This window comes from Condylura cristata, unplaced genomic scaffold (genome assembly GCF_000260355.1).
Source record: "Condylura cristata isolate star-nosed mole 26May11 unplaced genomic scaffold, ConCri1.0 scaffold00038, whole genome shotgun sequence".
NCBI lineage: Eukaryota > Metazoa > Chordata > Mammalia > Eulipotyphla > Talpidae > Condylura > Condylura cristata.
The window spans coordinates 8,405,673-8,411,713 of record NW_004567139.1 but is presented as its reverse complement, the minus strand read 5'-3'; the positions used below and the strand labels follow the sequence as shown (position 1 = coordinate 8,411,713).

General features: G+C 58.7%; 1 protein-coding gene across 1 annotated transcript in view; it reads right to left on the bottom strand.

Moving 5' to 3' along the window:
- Positions 1–1,497, bottom strand: part of ITGB4 (integrin, beta 4) — a 26,970-nt gene extending 25,473 nt beyond the window's left edge. Inside the window, exon 1 of the mRNA XM_012732995.1 lies at positions 1,374–1,497. The gene's annotated coding sequence lies outside the window, so the exon portion shown is untranslated. The remainder of the gene's footprint in view (positions 1–1,373) is intronic.
- Positions 1,498–6,041: the final 4,544 nt, after the last annotated feature.

Sequence of the window (6,041 nt, the reverse complement as noted above, 5' to 3'; positions counted from 1 at the left end):
GGCCTGGGCACAGGCACACACCCACCACCGCGAGGCCTTGGGCTCCGGGCGCCTTAGCCGCCCGCCCACGCACCATGCGCTGCGCACTTCTGCGGGCTGCTCCTCACCGGGAGGCTCCCGCCCCTCTTTCCCAGGCGAGGCGGTGGGACACAAAGGCCCCCCCATCCTGCAGCGGGCAGCGGGTCAGCCCCTGCAGCCCATAGCACCCCCTCGCCCCCATAACCTCCACTGTAAACTCAGGGGTGAGTTCTGCGCTCAAGTGTTTTGCTTGAGTTTTGCGTGTACAGTTTTAAACGTCCTTAAAAACACGAGATCACACATAGGCGGCTGTGGGCTTATGGGGGGGCCCGGGCCCCGGCTCCTGGGTCTTCCGTGTGCCAGCCCAGCAGCTGGCCGACTGCCACACCCGTGCAGGGCACCCTGGGCACACCCAGGCTCCACACATGGACCCGGCTGGGCCCAAAGGTGTGTGGATCCAGTGCCCTCCCCGCCCCACAGTCCTGCTTAATGGGCGCTCCGCCCCCCCCCCCCCACCCCGCCCTCCGGCTGCTCTGGCACCCACAGATCTCAAGGTCAGGGAGAGCAGGCCCCCCCGTCCTCCGCTCTCCTCTTGTTCAGCCCGGCATGGAGCTTCCTCCCAGCTCTGTCGGGAGCAGCAATCAGCCTGCCACTGTGCGGGGTCCTCGGACACAGGGCGTGACCGGTGCTGGTGCCCACCTGGGAGCCACAGCCAGGCCACCCAGGAGCGTCCAGCGCCGGCCGGCCCAGGGCTGCTGGGCGCGGCCAGGAGGGCTTCCTGGAGGAATGGTTCCTGAGTCGCCTCTGCGAGGAGGGCAGGCGAGCGCTAGCCGAGAGGAGGGGTCAGGGGCCCCCGGGTCCCTGTGGCCGGTGGGTGGCCCCTGCACAGCAGGCCCTGCCCATCCAGGTGGCCGCACCCCTGCGTCCTATGTGCCAGCCGCAGAAGAGCCCACCCGCAGCTCGGAGGCGGAGGCTTGGGCTCTGCCCACCAGCACACCCACCGCCCCCAGCGCTTCGCCCAGCCGAGGGCCCACCGGAGACTCCTCTGGCTCCCCCTGCCTCTCAGCTCCCCCTGGCCCCTGGGCAGACCCTGGCAGGCTGGGCACCTGCCCTGGGCAGCAAAGGTAGTGGGGCCAGGGCCTGCCAGGCTTCAGGAAAGGAAAGAGCCAGGAGACAAAAGCCACCCGACCCTCCAACCAGCTCCCCTGCGGGGCTGCCCAAGTGGAAGGCACCCCTCTCTCCTGCTGGCCTCCGACGTCCCACACCCGGCGCCCCGCGCCCTGGAGGGGGCTGGCGAAGTGCGCCCCGGCTCCCCGACTGCGCTTCCGCTCCCGCCGCTCGAAGGCTGAACCTACCTCGGCTGGCGCTGGCGCCTTCCCGCGCTGGCTCCGCTCCGCTGCTCCTCCGCAGGCGGCGCGCGCCCCGCCGGGACTGTCCGGAGGGCGGGCTGAGGCTGGCGGCGGCGGCGGGAGGGGACCGCTTTATGGGCGGGCGGCAGGTAGGAAGGAGGCGCTGGTGAGTCAGGCCCGCGGCATTCCTGCGCGCGGCGCGCACCTGTCGGGGCAGGAGCTGGGGCGCTGCGGCCGTCGGGCACGCCCCCCGGAAAAGGCTGCGGCTCCCGCGGCGCCCAGCCCCGCGCCCCGACCGTGGGCGCCTGGGGAACGAGCCACTCCCCCTCGCCAGCCCAGCCTCGGAGGCGCCTCCCCACCCCTCCCAGCTCGGTGTCCCGCCTCCCAGGATGGGGTGGCCCCTGGGCCCCCCCTGATCCTCCGCCCTCCCGCCTCCAGACCCTGGGCCGGGAGCCACCGCCCCTGCCCAGGGCCATCGAGATCTGACCCGCGCACACCACCTCCACCGCCCCGCAGCCCGTGCCAGCGCCGGGCCCAGCCCCGGAGTGTCCGCAGCGTGCTGCGTAAATACCCTTAAAGTCCTTAATATCCTTAAATATCATAAACCCATCAAGAGACCAGCACCGAGTGGAATGGAGTGGGCCCTCCAATTGTTAGGGTTGCCCTTGACAAGCTGGTTCACAAACCTGGCCCCCTGGGCCCTGCCGCCCGGCTCTCAAGTTGGGCTGGTAAATGTGTGTTCAAGTTCAAGCCTCTGGAGTCACTCCAAGACACCCGCGAGGTGTGTTCTGCCGCCCGCCGGCCAGCAGCGGCAGACAGCGCAGGCCTGCAGCCCGGTCACTCTTCCTAGGCCGCTTTGTCCTTCCGCCCAGACAGCTCCCTGCTGATGCGAACTCCTGCGCCTTCCCCAGGCGCCCACCGCTTTGGGTGACGGGACTCAGGGTCTCTCCCCCTGGACTGTGAGCCCTGAGCACACAGCCGGTCTGGCACACAGCAGGTGCTCAATAAAAGTGTGGCCGAACCATGGGCCCTCCCTGGTGGCGCAGCGGGTTAAAGTACAGTTCTGAGAAGCTAAAGCCACTGCAGCATGGGTTTGATCCCCGCCTGGAGGTGACCCCAGGGCGCGCAGACCTCCCCTGACCCGCCCGCTGCTCCCCTCAGCAGTGGACTTCCTCAGTCGGCCTGTTCTGCCCCCCCACTCTGTCTCTGGTGAAGCCTCTCGCCGCCCCTGCATCTCTGGGCTGCAGCCCAGTTTTTGTGCTCTTAAATAAATAAATAAGTAAACAAAACTTTAAAAAACTCCAGTTGCCACAGATGCCCTGTATTCTTACCGTCAGACCCGAGTTAACGTTCGCCACTTCTGCTCTATGCAGGTTTGCTGTGGATTTATATGTCTTTTTATTTTAATCAAGCTGAAGACATCACGGCACTTCATCAACAGCCCCCTGCGTCTCTCCAGGACCCCCCCCCCGCCCGCACCCACAAGGCACCGAGGCACCTCGGAAGATGAGCAGGGAGCCCTAGGGGCTCCGATTCAGCCATGTTCGTGCCTCCTGGGCCCCAAGGTGCCAGTCTTCGCTCTTCCTGTGGAGCTGGAGCCCAGCGCATGTCCTCGGCTTTGGAGTTCTTTGTCTTACTCTACAGCAGTCTCCCCATTCCCCTGCCGCGTTAACCTTTTACTTCCCATTAAATGTACGTATATGTATATAAACACGCATCTCATACCCATATATATCCATATGACGTGGGCGCGCACCTTGGACATCTGACTTCTCCCTCAGTGTAACCTCCACAAAATTCCCACCATCGGTCTCCCCAAGAACCGGCATCATCCTCTCTCTGTGTGCTTCGCTCCCCTATTTTGATCCCACTCCCTCCTCCTCCCACATTAACCTTTTTTTCTTTTTTCTAAAAGATTTATTTATTTAAATAATAATGAACAGCTATATACCAGAGACATTTTGTGGGGGTGGAGTGGGGAATGGGATCAAAAACAGTGGGGGGAGGGAAATGCACTGGCCTATGGAGGTGATTTGGTGATGGGAAGCCCATGGGGATAACAACTGAGATGGAAAAAGTCACAAAATGAGGTGGAAATAAACTTATTTTTAAAAAGATTTATTTATTTATGTATGTATACAGAATTGGGGTACAGGCCAGAGGTGCAGGGGTGGTGAGAGGCTTCACCAGAGACAGAGTGGGGGGCAGAACAGGCAGATCGACGAAGTCCACTGCTGAGGGGGGCAGCGGGCGGGTCAGGAGAGGTCACCTGCAGGGCGGGCGGGGATCGAACCCATGGCTTTAGCTTCTTAGTGCTGTACTTTAACCCGGTGCGCCACCAGAGAGGGCCCCCATTAACCTTTTAAAGAGGCTGTGCAGTTGCCCTGCGGGGTGTCCAGGGCTGGCTGTCCAGTTGCTTCCTCCTGATGTCACTGGATGTGTTTTTTCAGTCTCCTATAAACTGCCCTGAATGTCTGATTGCATTCAGGCTAACTCGTTTCTGGTGAGGATGGTTGGAGGTGGGACTGTTTTATTGGGCGGCATATGATGTCAGATACCTGCTGTTGATTAAGGGCCGGGAGACATTTCTCTTCACTGCCAAACACCTTCTTTTTCTTTTTTAAGATTTATTTACGCATACAAGAACTGGGGTACAGGCCAGAGGTGTGGGAAGTGAGGGTTCACAAGAAGCAGTGGGGAGCAGAACAGGCAGATGTGCTGAAACACACTGCTGAGGGTAGTAGTGAGGAGACAGGAGGGGTCTGCTGTGCCATATGTCACCTCCTAGCCAGGGATCACTCATGCTGCAGTGGCTGCGGACAGCCTCCTAGTGCTGTGACAACCCCTTGGGCCACCGGGGAGGTCTTATCTCTTTGTGGCCGATTCCACTTAGCATGATGCCCTCCTTGTTCATTCATGCTGTAGCATGTGGTAAGATTTCCTTCCTTTTGGGGGCTGTATAATATTCCACGGAAGGGATGAACTCTATTTTGTAGAGTCACTCAACTGCTGATGGATAAGGGGGTTGCTTCTACCTATGGGTTATTACAGAAAACGCTGTTATAGACACAGGTGTGCAAATACCCCTTCAATTCTTCTATGTCCTCCAAAATGGGGTTGAAGGGCAACATGGAATCCCCATTTTTAATTCTTTGAGGACTACCATCCTGTTTTCTATAGCAATTGCTAATCTCATCTGCCAAGCACACCGAAGGTAATTCTTTCAATGATCATCTTCAGACGAAAGAAGGATAGGCTCAATTCTGATGGCAGGGGATAATTTTCCTTGTTTTCAAACACATCATGTACGGACTTTCAGTTATCCGATCGTTTACAGTTACGAGGTCATGATATAGGCAGGAGACAGACGATTGGTGGTCCCTGGGAGGGCCTGAAGTGATAAAGGTGAGTGTTCTGTCATTCATAACAAGTCCCTTTACCACCGCACCAGCTTATGAGGATGAGGTGACTTTCTGAAAGCCACCAAGGACGGGGCGCTGATTGCCAGGGTAGCCAACCTTGTGATTAGGGAACTTTCAGGTCAACACCTGCTCCCACCTCCTCTGGGGAGGGGGGAGGACGGAGGCTGCTTCCCACACCAGTGTCTCCGACTTAACTCAGCTGCGCTTAGTGATGAGGCCACCATAAAATCCCACCCCGGAGGGGGTTCAAAGAGCTTCCAGGATGCTGAACGCCTGTAGGTGTGGGGCATCCAGAGAGGATACACCCTCACCCCACACTGCCCTCTGCACTAGCCATCCGACTCCCTGTGCCATGTCACAGCCAGCCAGAAAGCCAGCAGTTTTGCTGCGTTCTGTGGGCCATGCTGGCCAGTGACAGGCTGGGGAGGGGTCACGAGTACCAGTTAGTCAGGAGTGGGGCAGCCTGGGCTTGCCGCTGGAGCTGACGGGGCCACCTCGAGCCTGTGGGGTTCGCACGAACTGTACGTTGGCACCGGATTGCTTGGTGTGGAAACCCCCAGCCCCCCGCCCCATCGCGTGCCAGTGTTGTAATAATGCACAGGAGACAAAGGAGTTTTTCCTTTCGGACAACCACTGTAGCTGTCCTGTCGGCAGACTGAGACACGGTCCACGTCTGGCCAGCAGCAATTGTTTGGAAGCAGCCCCCGACCTGACCTCCTAAGACACCCGTCTCCTTTCTGGAACTAACTGCCCTGAGTCCTGCTCACAGCTAAGATCCAGGGCGCCCTGGTTCCCTCAGGGCGAGGTCTCTGCTCCTTTCGGCCCAGCTAGGACGTTCTTATTTTTCTTGGAATCATGAGCTCAGATTGAGATTTCTAATTAAAATTTAATAGCTTTTTCTAAATTTCTTTGCATTCATGCTCTTTCCTCTGTTTGTTCTCTAATTCCTCTTCCTTGCACAAGGGAAAATACTAGTGGAAAGGTCTGTAGCTTGGCCTTTCCACTTTATCTCCCTGGAGATCACGAAAAGCTGATCATGGTGGACATCTTCCTCATTCTTTTTTTATGGCTCAACAGCCCTTAAAAAATTGTTTGTATTGAGACTTGAAGGCCTCTGTGGTGGCACAAGGGGTTAAGCCACACACTATGAAGCTCTCCAAAGCCACTGCAGCACCCAGCCAGGGCACAGCAGACCCCTCCTGTCCCCCCACCGCTCCCCTCAGCAGTTTCAGTAGATCCACCTGTTGGGCTC